Below are 18,352 nucleotides of genomic sequence, written 5' to 3' on the forward strand. Positions count from 1 at the left end.
GAGTAGAGAGGGAGAATCACTTCCCTTGACCTGCTGGCCACATCTCTTTTGATGCAGCCCAGGATGCAGTTGACCTTCTGGGCTGCAAGTGCACACTGTTTGTTCACGTCCAGCTTTTTCTCCACGAGAATCCCTCCACAGGACTGCTCTCAATGGGCCTTCTCCCAGTCTGTACTCATGTCTGGGATTGCCCTGACCCAGGTGCAGCACCTTGTACTTGGACTTGTTGAACTTCATTGGATTCTTGTGGGCATACTTCTCATGTTTGTCCAGGTCCCCATAGATAGCACCCCTTTATTCTGTTGTGTCAACTGTACTGCTCAGCTCTATGTCATCTACAAACATACTGAGGATGTACCTGATCCCACTGTCTGTGTCATTGATAGATATATTAAAGAGCACTGATCTCAAGACAGAGCCCTGAGAGATACCACTTGTCACCGGTCTCCACCTGGACATAGAACAATGTGTAAGCGTGGAAAACACATAATCACCGAATGATTATATGCAGGTGCCTTTATTTGAGCTCGGGAAGCCGGGGTGTAACATCTACCCAAATCTGGCTTCGCCATAGGTTTGAAACAAGTACAATTTTATACCTTTCCTTACAGAACAGTGATGTAATCATATGTTAATCATCAACTTATCATTGTTCCATTGTTTTCCCCCAAGCATGACTTTAAGCCCCCTTATCTCCCATAGTATTTCTGATTTATTTCACAGGTGCTAATCCGCATGATTTCACTAAAACAATCCCCATTCTCTAAGCAATCTTCGTGATCATGTCGCTGAGCCCCGTACATGCAGTGCCTACCTATCCTGTTCCTAAAGCCTATTTTTAACTAACATTTTAACCCAATGTTAACAAATGGACCACAACTCTCTGGTTGTGTCCATCTAGCCAATTCCTTATCCACCCAATAGTCAAACCTTCAAATCCATGTCTCTCCAATTTGGAGATGGGGATGTCATGTGGGACCGTGTTGAAGGCCTTACAGAAGTCTAGGTAGATGACATTGGTTGGTCTTCCCTTGTTGACCATTGTGGTTACTCCATCGTAGAAGGCCACCAAGTTGGTCAGGCATGATTTGCTCTTAGTGAAGCTGTGCTGGCTGCCTCAGATCACCTTCTTGTCTTTTATGTGCCTTGGCATATCTTCTAGGAGGATCTGCTCCATGACCTTCCCGGGCACAGAGATGAGGCTCACAGGTCTGTAGTTCCCCGGATCTTCTTCTCTCCCCTTTTTAAAAATGAGAGCAATGTTTCCCTTTTTCCAGTCACCAGGGACTTCTTCTGACCACCATGACTTTTCAAATATGATGGAGACTTGGCAACATCAGCCAGTTCCCTCAGGACCCTGGGATGCATCTCATCAGGCCCCATAGACTTGTGGCTAATCAGATCAGACCCCATAGACTTGTGGCTATTCAGCTTCATAAAGTGGTTCCGAACCTGCTCTTTGCTTATATTTGGAGGGACTTTGCTCCCTGTCTTGGTTTAGGATAATTAAAGAGAACACTCTGTAATGAGTTGCTTCTATTTATAGATTTAACCAATCCCTTTTCACCAATAAGGAGAAAACAAATACAAGCAGATATAAGTGAAAAGTTAAGTTTAGTAACAAGCAAAACAGTGTGGCTAGCACAGGTTTTTCCCATGAGAAATTTTCTTGTGTTTTATAAATAAAGATAAAGTTTGGATGTTGTTGGAACAGTGTCCCAGAACTTGGACAGTGCAGGCCTGGCCAATCAGGCCTGGGGGAAGGCTTCTGACTGACCAATCTGGGTGACTTTTGAGAACTCTATATATGTGATGAAATCAAAACAATAAAGGTCATTCCTTCTTGCCACTGAGAACTGGTTCCTTCATTACTCTGCTAGCTGCTCAACAGCGACATCTGGTGACCACCGATGTGTACTGCGTTCAATTGCAGGTACGCGGCAGTCTTGCCCCCGGGCCCGACCCCCCCCCGCCTGCCCTGAGGCATGGCTGATTCTGATGTGGACATGGACCCCCCCATTCCTGCCGATGGGCTCTTGCGGGCCTTTTTGGAGGTCTCTGAGGATGACCCTGCGTCCGATCAGTCGCCGCGGGTCGCTCGGGCTTTGTTGGACTGGGTCGCGGGCCACGTGTCCCGGGCCGTTTGGGATGTGGCGCTGGACTGTGATTTTTGGTTTGTGGTCGGCCGTGCTTTGGTCATGGAGTGGATGCGGGGTGATCGATCTACGGTCCGCTTCCATGAGGTTTGGAGGGACATTTGGGACGCGTTGGAGGGGCAGGCGTTCTATGACTCGCAGCTATCGGCTTGCGTGGGCGTGGAGCCCCTGCCCTCGGCCGTGATAAGAATTCGCAAGAATCGCAAGAGAGAGGAAAAGGGGCCTCAACACATCCTGTTAAGGCATCCTGTTTGCCCACAGAACCGAATAGAAAGGGGAGGGAGACCCCCACCCTGCACATCCTGTATCCTGTATTTGTTGAGGAGTGGGCTGATATAGAATCATTGCTTGGGGGGGGGGGATGACACTGCGAACATACAAGGACTTGTTTCCCACGACCACCGAAGAGCAAGAATAAGACCATCTAGCAAACAACATGATGAAGGGGCTGTACCAACTCCGGAAGATATACGTGGTCAGAAAATAGAGACTGCATAAAAGAGGAGAGTTTGGACTATTTCAGCGCAGTTATCTGCCCAGCGCTGCCTTGCTGATACCCGCTTGCTCTAAATAAATCAAATTATACTTAATTGGACATTGTCTCTGATTGATTATTGAGACCTAATTTATAACAAAATGGTGCCGTGACTCGGATAGGGGCAATTCTTAGGAGACCCCTCAACGGGAGGCGCCCCGTTGTCACAACGGCCCGGAGAGGGTACCCCTTTGAAACCCTTACCGACGAACCTAAATTTCGGGTAGTGAGCGAAGGAACCCCTTAATCTTTGTGCACAAAGTCCGGACGAAGACGCGAGACGCGTGAGTATGTGTTAATTTATAACACAGGGAATCCGTTCGGTCGGGGTGGGGATCCTAGAGTGCGGTGTCTGAGACGTCCAGTGCGGACGACCTGAGTGTGGACTCCTTTGTAGTGCGTTTCCCACATCCCGCGAGGGCCTGGGCCACGAACAGGAGGACGTGAGTGTGTGTGTGTGTGAAGGCACTCTGGAAGATGGGACAGACGAAGGGCAAGCCGTCTGGACCCATGGGGGGGGAGCCCCACGTAAGACTCCCGGATATACCACCAGATAGTCCTCTGGGGTTAATGATCAAATATTGGGATGATGATCCACGTACACGAGGGAAAATTAAGGCAAAAATGATTACCTATTGCATGACAGTCTGGGGAGGAAAACAAATTAGAGGAGACCCTCTGTACTGGCCGGTTTTTGGATCCTCTGACGATTGGATTTGCCAAGCTCTAAATTTGTATGTAAACTCTAAAAAGCCTTTTAGCCAGGAAGAGAGTGATTATGCAGCCCTGTGGATAACTAGTGAAAATAAGACAAGCCTGTTTGTTCTCAGTAAAGGAAAAAAAAACAGGCGGAGGAAATACCTCCACCCTATGTTCCCCCGTCCCCTATGCCAGATGCTGCAGTGCCCCCTCCAGCACAACCTCTGCCGGTTCCAAATGCACCACAGATGGAGGGGGATGACACTCCACCACCCGAGAGACGGATTACTAGAAGCCAGGCAAGGAACCAGTTATACCCTCTCAGAGAAGTAGGCATGGGTATGGTTAATCAACCAGGGGGAGGACAGGCGCCCGGTATCGGATACATAGCCGTCCCTCTGAACTCGGCCGATGTCAGAGAATTTAAAAAGGAAATGGGGCATTTATTGGAAGATCCACTGGGGGTAGCAGAAAGAGTAGATCAATTCTTAGGACCAAATATTTATACTTGGGATGAGATACAGTCGATATTGAGCATCTTATTCACAGCAGAAGAGAGAAGAATGATAAGGGCAGCTGGGATGAGGATTTGGGAAAACAACCACCCACAAGGCCCCATTGGAGATGTTAAATGGCCCCTTCAGAGGCCTAATTGGAACAATCAAAATGAAAACGATAGAGCACACATGCAAGATTTAAGGACTATCATAGTCCAAGGCATTAAGGAGGCCGTCCCCCGAGGACAAAATATGACTAAGGCCTTTAATGAGCTGCAAAAGAAAGATGAAAACCCTACTGAATGGTTGGAAAGGCTCCGGAGAAATTTACAGCTTTACTCCGGTATAGATCCTGATTCCCCGGTAGGACAAACATTGCTAAAAACCCAATTTGTAGCAAAGGCATGGGTGGATATTAGGAAAAAGTTAGAAAAATTAGAAGACTGGCAAAACCGGGGGTTGGATGAGTTATTGAGAGAAGCACAGAAAGTGTATGTCAGAAGGGATGAGGAAAGTCATAAGAAACAAGTTAGAATGATGGTAGCAGCTGTAAGAGGGGAACAAGAGAGAACCACCACTAGATCACCGCAAGAGAAATGGCCCCCAAAACCTCCAAGAAATACGGAAGGGCAAAAGAGGAATGAGATAGTGTGCTTTTACTGTGGGAAAAAGGGACACATGAAGAGGGAATGCCGCCAACGATTGGCAGACATAAAAATGTTCAAAGAGGACTAGGGGTGTCAGGGGCTCTATTTGCTGGGGTCAAAAAGAGCATCGGAGCCCCTAGTAAAATTACAGGTAGGACCCCAGAAACAAGAAATTGAATTCTTAGTGGACTCCGGAGCAGAGCGCTCCACTGTGCAGAAACTGCCTCAGGGATGTAAAGTATCCAAAGACACTGTACAAGTAATAGGAGCAAAAGGGGAACCATTCGGAGTCCCTATAATTAAAGATGTGCTAATTGAAACGAACTCTAAATTGGGTATAGGTAGTTTCTTATTGGTACCGGAGGCAGAATACAATCTACTAGGGAGAGATTTAATGGTAGAATTGGGAATAGGATTGGAAATAAATAAACAAGGATTAAAAATTAAAATATACTCCCTTAGCACAAAGGATGAGCAACAGATAGACCCAAAGGTTTGGTACACCCCGGACTCAGTGGGGAAGCTAGACATCGAACCTTTCTCAATAACCTTAACAAATCCACACATCCCAGTAAAAATAAAACAGTATCCGTTATCCGAGGAAGGGCGAAGAGGACTGAAACCCGAAGTTGAAAGGCTAATAAAACAAGGGATTTTGGAGCCCTGTATGTCCCCGTTTAACACTCCAATTTTGCCTGTAAAGAAACCAGATGGTAGTTACCGATTAGTGCATGATTTGAGAGAAATAAATAAAAGAACTGTTGAACGGTTCCCTGTGGTAGCCAACCCTCATACTATCCTCAGCCAACTAGGCCCACATGATTGCTGGTACAGCGTGATAGACTTAAAAGATGCATTTTGGGCTTGCCCCTTAGATAAAAACTGTCGCGACTATTTTGCATTTGAGTGGGAAGATCCTGACAGTCATATAAAACAACAGCTACGATGGACTGTCCTTCCCCAGGGATTCACAGAATCCCCCAATCTATTTGGACAAGCCCTGAGTCAAATACTACAAAACTACCAAGTGGGACCAGAAGTTAAACTCATACAGTATGTAGATGATCTACTAATAGCTGGGAAACAAGAGGAATTAGTGAGGGAAGAAAGTATAAAGATGTTAAATTTTTTGGCGAAACAGGGACTAAAAGTCTCTAAATCAAAACTGCAATTTACCGAACAAGAGGTAAAATACTTAGGACACCGACTAACTAATGGGACTAAAAAGCTTGATCCCAGCAGGGTACAAGGGATTCTGTCAATGCCACCTCCCCAGACCAAGCGACAGATTCGACAATTGCTAGGTTTATTTGGATACTGCAGACAATGGATTGAAAATTACAGTAAAAAGGTAAAATTCCTATATGAAAAATTAACACGGGATGGATTACTTAAATGGACCTCCCAAGATGAGAAAAACCTTCAAAATCTAAAAAGGGAGTTAACAAGTGCCCCTGTACTAAGCTTACCAGACTTAAAGAAACCTTTTTATTCATTTGTAAATACTGAAGAAGGAACTGCATTTGGGGTGCTAGCACAAGAATGGGCAGGAAGTAAAAAGCCGATAGCCTACCTTTCAAAGTTATTAGACCCAATTAGTAGAGGCTGGCCCACTTGTCTACAGGCAGTAGCGGCAGCTGCTGTAATGGTAGAGGAAGCATTAAAAATAACATTTGGGGTTGAGTTAAAAGTTATGTCCCCACATGACATTCGGGGCATACTGACACAAAAGGCTGAAAAATGGATCACTGATGTCCGATTGCTGAAATATGAAGGAATTCTGGTATCATCCCCCAAGCTTACTTTAGAAGTGGCATCCATACAGAACCCAGCACAATTTCTGTATGGGAACCCTGAGAGTAACATCTTATGGCACAATTGCCTACAAACCATAGAAGAACAAACTAAGATCAGGCCAGACTTAGAAGAGGAAGAACTGGGGGAGGGTATGAAATTATTTGTAGATGGTTCCTCACGGGTGCTTGAGGGGAAGCGCAAATCGGGATATGCAATAGTGGATGGAAATAAATTAGAAGTACTCCAATCTGGCCCACTAAGCCCAAGTTGGTCGGCTCAGGCATGTGAGCTGTATGCAGTTCTAAGGGCTTTACAAATTATAGGAAAAGGAGAGGGAACTATTTACACAGACTCCAAATACACATTCGGGGTAATACACACATTTGGAAAAATCTGGGAAGAATGGGGCCTTATTACATCACAAGGAAAGAGCCTAGTCCATGAGAGACTCATAAAAGAAATTTTAAAAGCTATTAGGGTACCCTCCAAACTTACAGTGGTCCATGTCAGGGGACATCAAAAGGGATTGGGAACAGTGGTGCGGGGAAACAACCTGGCTGATGAAGAAGCTAAACGAGCAGCATTACTACCCCTCTGGGTAAGGAATCCTAGGGAAAGTTGTTCTACCTGCAGGTATGACTTGGAAGGATTCCCTTGTTCTGCTTGCTGGAAGGACTACGGAGTGGATGGTTTAGTTTGCTCCTGTTACAGTCCTGATGGGCAATCAAATTCGGACAAAGATTTTTGTTATATTCACGGGGAAAACAAACCATACATAGACTACCCCTGTACAACCTACTTGCTAAGCTTTACAACAATAGAACAAGAAAAATTGAGGCAAGTGGGTATAAAACCAAACTCAGAGGGTAAATGGGTTCTGGGAGACGGAAGAGAGATTTTACCTAAGCCTATGGCCTTAAGGGTTCTGAAAAGACTTCATGAAAAGACCCATTGGGGAACACAGGCCCTGGTGGATCAGTTTGCCAATAAATATATGTGTATGGGTATTTACAACTTAGCTAAACAGATAACCATGGGATGTGTTACTTGCCAAAAAGTAAACAGACATCAATTAAGAAAAAGAATCCCTGGGGGCAGAGAATTAGCACATAGACCTTTTTCCCACATCCAGATTGACTTTACTGAATTGCCTTTAGCGGGAAGGTATAAATATTTACTGGTTATAGTAGACCACCTCACTCACTTTGTGGAAGCCTTCCCAACGACAAGAGCCACAGCACAAACAGTTGCAAAAACTTTATTAGAACAAATAATTCCAAGATATGGCCTTATAGAAGTAATAGATTCAGATCGGGGACCACACTTTATATCTAAGATTACAAGAGCTGTATCTGAGGCGCTTGGAATTGCCTGGGAATACCACACCCCTTGGCACCCTCAAAGTTCGGGCAAGGTAGAGAGAATAAATGGAGAAATAAAAAAGCAACTAACTAAATTAATGCTAGAAACAAAAATGAGTTGGATTAAATGTCTACCATTAGCATTATTAAACATTAGAACTCAACCTCGTACAGATATAGGGATTTCTTTATACGAGATGTTATATGGAATGCCATTTAATTTAGAAATGCCTGAAGACCACCCAGCCATATCAGATTTCCATCTACAATCCTATATAACCAGCCTAGAAAACCGAAGGGAGAAACTCCGTAAGAAGGGACTGGTGGTTCAACGACCACCCCTGTGGCTACCAATTCACTCATTCCACCCTGGAGATGAAGTTTTAATAAAATCTTGGAAAGAAACATCTTTAACCCCTCAATGGGAGGGACCGTATGTTGTTCTAATTTCTACAGAATCATCGGTTCGGACAGCGGAGAAAGGCTGGACCCACGCTAGCCGAGTAAAGAAGTTCAACAGAGACCCCACCTGGAGAGTGGTGGAACAACCACAGGACTTAAAAATTAGGCTTAAGAAATCCTAGCCTGCCTATGCATGAAATCCTGTAACTGAACACTTGAGAAACCACGATTTATTGCTTGAAGAATATGTTAATAATTATATTGTTAAGTGCAACATCCATAATTGTAATTGCTACCCTTTTGCTTGCTTTATATGTAAGGTGTGCCAGGAACGATAGTGGGCCCATTGCAAAGGGGGGGGACCTCCTAAGGGAATTTGCCGAATGTGTTAGTGATGGGACATGTATGCATTTGGGATACACCAAGAACTGTATTATTACCACTCAAATGAACCTGCACAAATGGTGGCAAACATCACCGGCGGGGAGTGCAGAAAAGCCCTGGTCTATTTGCCTTGTGGTGACCTCATGGTCAAACATGTCAACCGGGACAGCTACAAGAAAAGATCCTTTGTCCCTGAGACCCCTGAAGAAAAAAATCCTTGCTGCCGAGAAGAATTCAATCCCCGTGACTCGCTGCAACCGAGCCGACGGGCGAGGCAGAGGGATATATACAGCCAGTGGGGTGAACATACCTGGGACTATGAAAAGATCTGATATGAGCTGCCCCAAATCGAGAAAGAACCCGAAACAGGCACCACTGTATAAGGCTAAAAAGGGGACCAAGGCAGAGTCTAAACAAACTAAAAGAATTCAAAAAGCACTGGGACCCCCATCTTCCTACCACACCTATATCTTGCTTTTAAGCCTAATATTTACATGTACTACTGCTGATGTGCACCCCCACCAACCTTTTCGCTGGACGTTAAGACAATGGGACAGCCAAACCATAATCCAAACCCGACTCGGACCAGGGCAAATCAGTTTTAATGCATCCCTTTGTGTTTTAGCTCCTATAGAACCTTGTATGCTTGAAGGTAAAGGTTGGTATTTTTGCCCTAGTGCAAACCCCGGAAAGGGATATTGCAACCACCCAAATTCTTATTACTGTGCTTATTGGGGATGCGAAACCATAGCTTACCCCTGGCTCCCAGGCAGAGACAAGCATATTGAAGTTGGGTGGGGACCTTACGGTTGTAATCCACCTGACTATAGTAGCCAGATTGGAAGGAGGGGAGCAGGGCCCAAAGTAACCTGTAAATGGTTATACATAAATATAACACAACCCCAAGATCCTACGTGGCTACTAGGCAAGACCTGAGGTATAAGGTACTGGGAATCAGGAACCGACAGAGGTGGTCTTATCTATATAAAAAAGGAACCTCTCCCCAATGACCCCGAACCAGTGGGACCAAACCGGGTCATAATAGACGTGATAAATACTGAAGCAGATGGATTAGGCATAGACCGTGAGGAAAGTACCACCATATCCAAACCCGAAATACCCCCAACCCCCTTGGGAGAAATAACTGATGAATTATGGAGACTTATGGTAGCCAGCTATAAGGTCCTAAACAAAACACACCCAGAATTAACAGACCACTGCTGGCTATGCTATAACACCAGACCACCCTTCTATGAAGCTATGGGGACAATTGAAAAAGCTAGAAGGGTAAATGGGAGCAACCCTGCTCAATGTTTGTGGAAATCTGGCAAAAGAACAAAATCTGGTATCACATTGGCGCAGGTATCAGGAGAAGGAAGGTGCATAGGAAAAATCCCATCTTCTAAAATGCACCTATGTAAAGTAACAATGCAAGCCCAAAAACCAAAAGAGCCTGCAGATTGGCTAATACCAGCTAAAAATGCTAAATGGGTATGTGCAAGTGTAGGGGTAACTCCCTGTATTCCCTTAAAGGAGTTTAATCCATCAGACTATTGCATACAAGTAGTAATAGTGCCAAGAATCACCTACTACCCAGGTGATTACATATATGACCACCATTCGGTCCCAGGGCACCACCTTGTAAAAAGAGAACCTATTACAGCTATAACTATCGCAACCCTATTAGCATTAGGCACAGCAGGAGCAGGCACAGGTATAGCCTCCCTTGTAAAACAAGACACAGAATTTGCCAATTTGCGAGAAACCGTAGATGAAGATATAGCCAAAATTGAAAGTTCTATTAGTGCCTTAGAAACATCATTGAGGTCCCTATCTGAAATGGTGCTCCAAAATAGGAGAGGATTAGAGCTCCTACTAGCCCAAGAAGGAGGACTGTGCATTGCCCTAAAAGAAGAATGTTGTGTTTATGCAGACCATACAGGAGTTGTTAGAGATGCAATGTCTGAGCTCCGGAAAGAACTGGATAAGCGAAAAAGAGAGAGAGTCGACAGAGCTGGTATGAAAACTGGTTCAATGCCTCCCCATGGCTAACGACTCTACTCTCCACACTAGCAGGGCTCCTAGTAGTAATTGTACTAACTCTGACTTTTGGACCATGCATTTTTAACAGGCTGATAGCTATAGTTAAAGGAAGACTGGAAGCAGCACATTTAATGTTAGTCAGAGCAAAATATGAAAGCATACCTGAACAACAAGAGAGTGAGATGGAAGAAGAGTTCATCTTAAGCCGTGAAGCATTAAGGCGATTCTGCGAAAAAAATGGAGATACAGAGAGAGGGGAATTGTGATAAGAATTCGCAAGAATCGCAAGAGAGAGGAAAAGGGGCCTCAACACATCCTGTTAAGGCATCCTGTTTGCCCACAGAACCGAATAGAAAGGGGAGGGAGACCCCCACCCTGCACATCCTGTATCCTGTATTTGTTGAGGAGTGGGCTGATATAGAATCATTGCTTGGGGGGGGGGACGACACTGCGAACATACAAGGACTTGTTTCCCACGACCACCGAAGAGCAAGAATAAGACCATCTAGCAAACATGATGAAGGGGCTGTACCAACTCCGGAAGATATACGTGGTCAGAAAATAGAGACTGCATAAAAGAGGAGAGTTCGGACTATTTCAGCGCAGTTATCTGCCCAGCGCTACCTCGCTGATACCCGCTTGCTCTAAATAAATCAAATTATACTTAATTGGACATTGTCTCTGATTGATTATTGAGACCTAATTTATAACAGTTTCGGCCGGCGCGGGGGTTTCCGCGTGGGCGGCGGCCGGCTCGGGAGAGGCCGGCATTTTGCCGAGCCCGCCCGGCACGCCGGCGGCGCAGCCCCAGGCCGCGGTGGCCGCGGGTGCGGCCGGTCCCGTGGCGTCGGGGTCGTGTGAGCAGGCGCCGGCTCAGCCGCCGGCTGCGGCCGGGGCCCGGCAGTCGGGGTCACTCCCCGGGGCGGTCGTGGGGCCGGAGGGGGAGCCGCCGGCGGGTGGTGCTTCCGCCGCGGGGGCTTTGATTGGCGTTCCCGCGGGTGCGGGGCCGACCCGGCTTCCCTGCGGCTCGGCGGACGTGGCGTCCGTGCCGGGCGCGATGGTTTTTCCTCCGCTTTCGTTTTTCCATGATTTGCTGGCCGAAGTGGCTGAGATTCGGCAGCGGATGGAGGTCTGTTCGTGCAGGCCCCACGGTCCGTGTGGGGCTGCCCAGGGAGTCCATCCCCCGGGTTTCCGGGTGGGGTCTGGACTTCCTGGCGGCTCGACGGCCGGCTTGGTGCCGGCGGCAAGGGGCTGCTTTGGCCCCGGGCGGGTGCCGGTTCCCCTGTCGGGTTCTGTGGCAAGTGAGGCCCTGGCGTGGCGTACTGGCGCTGTGCCGGCGGGCGTGGCTGGCGTGCCCGGCGGCACGCCGGTGGCACCGCCGTCTCCCTGCCCCTCCCCCGTCCCGGTCACCGCGCAGTTTCTTGGCGGGGACGCTGCCTCCGGCCGCTCGCCGTCCTTTGTGATGGGGAGTGCTGATTGCAAGCCCTGCTCCGACGACTCGGACGGTGATGAGGGGAGTTTTCTTCCTCCTGGGCGGAGGCTCGCGCGGGCGACGAGAAAGAAAGGGCATTGGACTCTGTCAAACCCCTGGAGACGCCGTAACGGCATGGGGGTTTTTCGCCCGCGTGACCCCCTGCAGTTCTGGGAATCGGTGAGGCAGGGTGCACTGGAGGCAGGGGACTGGGAACTTCTAGAGAAGATTGGATTGCCCAAACAGAGGGAGGGGTGCGAATCTGCTGTGGCAGGTTCGGATGGTGATGGCTTCCCTCAGGGGGACGCTCAGGCTTTTCCAGTGTATGTGCCTGGCCCAGATGCTATGGACACAAGGAACAGCCATTCCACCATCGCCTGGCGCGTGACAAATGACCTGGCGACCAAGGTCGCAACATTCGGGGTGTCTTCTCCGGCAGTGATGCAAGTTCTTAGAATGATAAATAGTGATTTGCTTGCTCCATTTGATATTATGTATCTGGCTCAGGTGCTGTTTCACCCCGTACAATACAGTGCCTTTGAGGACAATTGGAAAGCGCTGGTCGAGGATCAGCTGCGGAAAAATGTGTCTTTGCCTGCCGAGGACCCTAGGCGCATGGTTGGGGTTGATGTCCTCATGGGTAAGGGACCTTTCTCCAACCCCAACATTCAAGCTGCCTGGGATCCTCGGATCCTGGAGCAAGCCCAACAGCTCGGTATGGGAGCCATTTTGAAAACAATTGAGATGGTTGCCCCACAAACACGGTATACACAGATACGGCAGGGGCAATCTGAACTTTACATGTCATTTCTTGAGAAGCTGGCAGCAGCCTTGGAAAAGCAGGTTGATGATCCGTCCACGAGACAGATCTTGATGAAACACTTAGCAAGGGACAATGCCAATGACGAATGTAGAAGGATCATCAATGCCCTACCGGGGGATCCTTCTGTGCAGGAGATGATGCGAGCTTGTGCCAGGGTGCAGTCCGAAAATCAGGGAAAAGTCGCCTTGGCTGCATTTTTGTCCTCAGATCAGGGACCCGCTGATCAGGATAAAAAACAGCCCAAATCTGGGAACAAACGGAAACGGGTCAAATCTAAACAGAAAGATAATTCCGGGAAGAAGGGAAATTCAGGGACCGAGACTCCTCAGTGCAAGAGGTGTGGTAGGCCAGGTCACACTCCAGACTACTGCAGGTCACAGTACCATGTAGATGGTCGACCCCTGTCAGGAAACGTGATGAGGGGTGCAAAAAGGGGGATTTGCCCCCCATCACAACAGTTCCCCCAGAACAAGGTGATGGCCCAGGCTTACCCGGTCAATGTGGAGGAGGCACCAAAGGCTCGGCCCGAGTCAACGCCTACACCGCAGCAACAGTCGTCTTAGAATCTGACGATGCCCACAGGGTTCCCTTGGAGGTGGATGGTTCCCTGGATCAGGGAACCAGTGCACTGCTTATGGCAGGGCCTGAGGCCACTCGCCAAGGAATCCTGGTTCTTCCAGAGTTCATAGATGCTGGTTTCAAGGGCCAAATTCACGCTACGGTTTCCACTCCTGATCCTCCTGTCACCATTCCTGCGCACACTTGTCTTGCTCACTTGTTGCCTTGTGAGTCTCCTGTTTCCAGGGTAGACCAGCAAGTTGGCGGAGGTGACGGCACTGAACTGCCAGGACTTCCGCAGGTCTACTGGGCTGCATCTATCTCCAATGAGTCGCCACAGATGACATGTACCCTCATCATGCCGAAAGCACGTCCACATCGAGTTCCAGTCCGAGGTTTGATTGATACAGGTGCTGATGCAACGATCCTTTCCACCGCTTCGTGGCTTCCTATGTGGCCTTTGTGCCCAGTGGGACTGAATATCGCGGGGTTGGGGGGAACAACGCAGAGTCGATTGAGTAAGCGACCTGTGTTGGTGAAGGATCCAGAGGGACACACGGCCTCCATTCGGCCTTATGTCACTCCAGCTCCAGTGAACCTCTGAGGACGGGACGTGTTGGCAGCTTGGGGGGTGCGGATCACGACAAATTTTTGATAGGGGTCACTGTGTGCAAGGGCGCACCATATTCCACGCTGTCTTTACGATGGCTGACAAAAACACCAATATGGGAACCACAGTGGCCCTTGCCGAAAGATAAATTAGTCGCCCTTTGTCAGCTGATTCAGAAGCAACTGAAACAGGGACACATAGAACCTTCTACCAGTCCCTGGAATACCCCAGTTTTTGTGATTAAGAAAAAATCGGGGAAATGGAGACTGTTGCAAGATCTCCGGAAAGTCAATGCAGTGATGGAAAGTATGGGGAGTTTACAGCCTGGCATGCCTTCACCCACGATGATTCCCACTGAGTGGGAAATTTTGATCGTTGATTTGAAGGATTGCTTTTTACAATCCCTTTGCACCCCAATGACAGACCAAAGTTTGCCTTTACTGTGCCTGCAATTAACAATGCGGAGCCTGTAAAGCGGTTTCAATGGAAAGTGTTACCTCAGGGCATGAAAAATAGCCCGACTATCTGTCAATGGTATGTCGCGCAGGCCTTGTCCGGAATTCGTGAGCAGTTTCCTGAGGCACTCTGCTACCATTATATGGATGATATCCTGGTGGCAGCAGCCACCCAGGATGAGTTGCGGAGGTTACAGCCTCGACTGCTCGATGCCTTGCATTCCTATGGGTTGCAAGTTGCTCCGGAAAAGGTTCAACAACAGCCTCCTTGGAAATAGTTGGGAGTCAAAATTTTGGATCGAACCATACAGCATCAAGAGGTGCAGTTCTCAGACACTATTAAGACTCTGAATGATGCCCAAAAATTGCTAGGCATCATCAACTGGTTACGCCCATATTTGGGACTGACCAACGCACAACTTTCCCCACTTTTTAATATTTTAAAGGGGGGCTCTGACCTAAACTCACCTCGACAATTGACTCCCGAGGCGCGATGAGTGCTGAACGAAGTGCAGCAAGCTGTTTCCGCTCATCAGGTTTATCGAGTGGATCCCTCTACTGATATCACTGTTTTCATTACTGCTCCAGACCTCCAACCTACGGGTATCATTGGCCAGTGGAACAAACAATGGGATGATGCTTTGCACATCCTGGAATGGGTCTTTTTGCCCCATCAGCCAAAAAAGACAGCACCCACATTGTTCGAATTGATAGCCTGCCTGATAATTAAATGCCGATATCGGTGTTTACAATTGATGGCGGCTGATCCCGCAATGATTGTTGTCCCAGTACCACGGGACAATTTCGAATGGAGTCTTGCTAATAGCGCTCCTTTGCAAAGTGCACTGCAAAATTTCTCAGGGCAGATTGCTTATCATCTGCCCAGTCACAAATTGCTGCAGTTGGCAAATTCGGTCAATCTCATGTTGCGGCCAAAGAACAGCTGGGTGCCGGTCCATGGACCCACCATCTTTACAGACGGTTCTGGGAGAACAGGAAAGGCCATTGTTACCAGAAAGGAAGGATCTGAGTGGCAGGTGCTGAAAGGCCACGAGACAGGCTCTGCTCAACTGGTTGAATTGAAGGCAGTTGCCATGGCTTTTCAGCGGTTCTCTCAGGTGCCTTTGAATTTGGTCACCGACTCTGCTTATGTAGCAGACATAACCAAACGTTTGGATTGCTCACTTCTAAAAGAAGTCAATAACGCGACTCTGTTTTCGCTATTGCGAACCCTGTGGAAGGCGATTCAGGCTCGAGTGCATCCATATTATATTCTGCACATTCGAAGCCACACCAATTTACCAGGCTTTTTAACAGAAGGCAATGCCAGGGCTGACATGTTAGCCAACCCTGCGTGGGTGGCACCTCAGCCTGACAAAATTGCACAAGCCAAGGCATTGCACAATTTCTTTCATCAGAGTGCACATACTCTGCAGAAGCAGTTTCAATTGACGCCAACTGAGGCTCGTGACATTGTCAGTGCTTGTGCTGACTGCCACGGACTCGCTGCACCTCTGCCATCGGGGGTGAACCCCAGAGGTCTAAAGGCCTTGCAGCTGTGGCAGACGGATGTGACACACATTCCAGAATTTGGCCGAGTCAAGTATGTGCATGTGTCTATTGACACTTTCTCCTCAGCTATGTGGGCGACTGCCCATACTGGAGAAAAAAGTCGCGATGCCATTGCCCATTGGAAATTAGCCTTCTCAGTCCTGGGGGTGCCAGCCACTGTGAAAACCGACAATGGTCCTGCCTACGCCTCGCAGAAGACATGGCAGTTTTTGCACCTATGGGGTGTAGACCATACGTTCGGTATTCCGCATTCTCCTACTGGCCAAGCCATTGTGGAACGCGCTCATGGTACTCTGAAGCGTGTCTTGGAAAGACAAAAAGGGGGAATGCATGGGGAAACACCACAGAGTCGATTGGAGAAAGCTTTGTACACAATCAATCATCTTACGGTGCCACCAAACTCGAATAATCCTGTGATTTTGAACCACTTTCTTTCATTGCAGTCATCAGGCGAGTTGCGTTTGCCCCGGGCGAAGGTATGGGTACGGAACCTACTTAGTAACACCTGGGAAGGCCCTCATGAGCTTATTGCTTGGGGTCGAGGGTATGCTTGCCTCTCCACAGATACTGGGGTACGATGGCTGCCTGCAAAATGCGTCCGCCCCGACCTGCGGCTCCCGAGACAGAACCAGCAACCTCAAAATAACAACCAGAATGCCGAACACCAACCGAGTGATCCTTCTGATGATGACCAAGAAGCCGGTCCATCCACAAGCAGAGACTGAAACTCATTCATGGAGTCAGAAAGCAAGGACTTTGAAAGCATGTTTTGTTGAATTACAGATTTATATGTAGATTTAGTTTTATATATACTTTATCTAGGGTATTGCATGGGGCCTCTTTGACCATCTTAATCAGCATCAGGTTCGGGTTCTGTTCGGTGGCTGGCCACCTCCGAACAGACCCCTTGAGTTTCAACCAGGCTCTGTTTGGTAACTGGCCATTACCAAACAGATCCTTCATGCTGATCCACTGGGGCTCACAAGCAATGCCTTCTGTTCTTAAACAAAAAGGGGGAGCTGTGGCTAGCACAGGTTTTTCCCATGAGAAGTTTTCTTGTGTTTTGTAAATAAAGATAAAGTTAGGATGTTATTGGAACAGTGTCCCAGAACTTGGGCAGTGCAGGCCTGGCCAATCAGGCCTGGGGGAAGGCTTCTGACTGACCAATCTGGGTGACTTTTGAGAACTCTATATATGTGATGAAATCAAAACAATAAAGGTCATTCCTTCTTGCCACTGAGAACTGGTGCCTTCATTACTCTGCTAGCTGCTCAACAGCGACAAAACAGCAACAGGCAAAAAAAACCCCAACCAGTAAATAATCACTAGATACAAAATTGCTAAATCACACAAACTCTACAGGAACAATGAGAAACCCAAAATGGCAGGGTAACTCCCTTCAGCACGATGGTGGCCACCATGGGTGACCTCGTGTGGAGAGACAAAGGGAAAATGGTGTCAGCCTCCTCCCCACTTATCTCTCTGGTGGCAGCAGCTGGCACGCTCCAGTAGCTGGTACATGGTCAAGGGCTAGAACTCATGGAGGGACTTTGCCTTCCTTGCAGCAGGAGACAGCAGGGCAGGTGAGGCAAGGCAAAACAGCTGGGCTGGGGCAACTCAGTGCCTTCTCTCCTCGGCTGGGTACTGCTGGCAAGTTGTGAGCAACCCAGACTGGAGCTGGGCCGCTCTGTTCTTTCTGGCATGGTGCTGCGACTGCTGACAGGCACTCCTGGAATTCACCTTGAGGCAGTCTAAGATGCAAGAGAGGAACAATAGAGAAGGAAAAAACCCAAAACCAATGTAGTCTCTGCCTTGAACGAAGACCACAAGGCAAGAGAGCCCTCGGCTCTAGTACTCTGACTTTTTAAACGGACTGTGGGAAGCCCTCCCCCCTGCCCCGAGATTCCGGTTCTGGCCACAGCACTGGGTCTTAAAGAGACAGTAATAATTTTTGGGCACAGCTAGATATGGAATACAATAACACTTTGGGTTACCCATGACACTTCCCCAACCCCCACCTAGAGGTTCAGGAGCTTGAGAGATGTGGAAAGCCTGATTGCCAGTGAAGACTGAGGTGACGAACTTGTTAAGTACCTCAGCCTTCTCCATATCTGTTGTCACCAGTTCTCCCTTCTCATTTACCAGTGGGCGCGTCAATATCCATAACATTACATACCTGACATATGTACTTATAGAATCCCTTCTTGTTATTATTCACATCCCTTGCCAAGTCCTGTTCCAGCTTTGCCTTGGCTTTTCTGACCCTATCCCTACACATTTGAACCATATTCCTATCCTCTCCCCAGGTCACATGTCCCTGCTTCCACTGTCTGTGCATTTCC

At 48.0% G+C, this 18,352-nt stretch overlaps 1 long non-coding RNA gene and 1 pseudogene across 1 annotated transcript in view; one reads left to right on the forward strand and one right to left on the reverse strand.

The window, feature by feature from the left end:
• Positions 1-18,352, reverse strand: part of LOC146425649 (uncharacterized) — a 563,016-nt gene that overhangs the window by 51,797 nt on the left and 492,867 nt on the right. The gene's annotated exons all lie outside the window — the stretch shown is intronic.
• On the forward strand, positions 8,571-10,019 carry LOC146425650 (uncharacterized; annotated as a pseudogene).

Source organism: Lichenostomus cassidix, chromosome W (assembly GCF_008360975.1).
Source record: "Lichenostomus cassidix isolate B80296 chromosome W, HeHo_3.0, whole genome shotgun sequence".
Taxonomy (NCBI): domain Eukaryota; kingdom Metazoa; phylum Chordata; class Aves; order Passeriformes; family Meliphagidae; genus Lichenostomus; species Lichenostomus cassidix.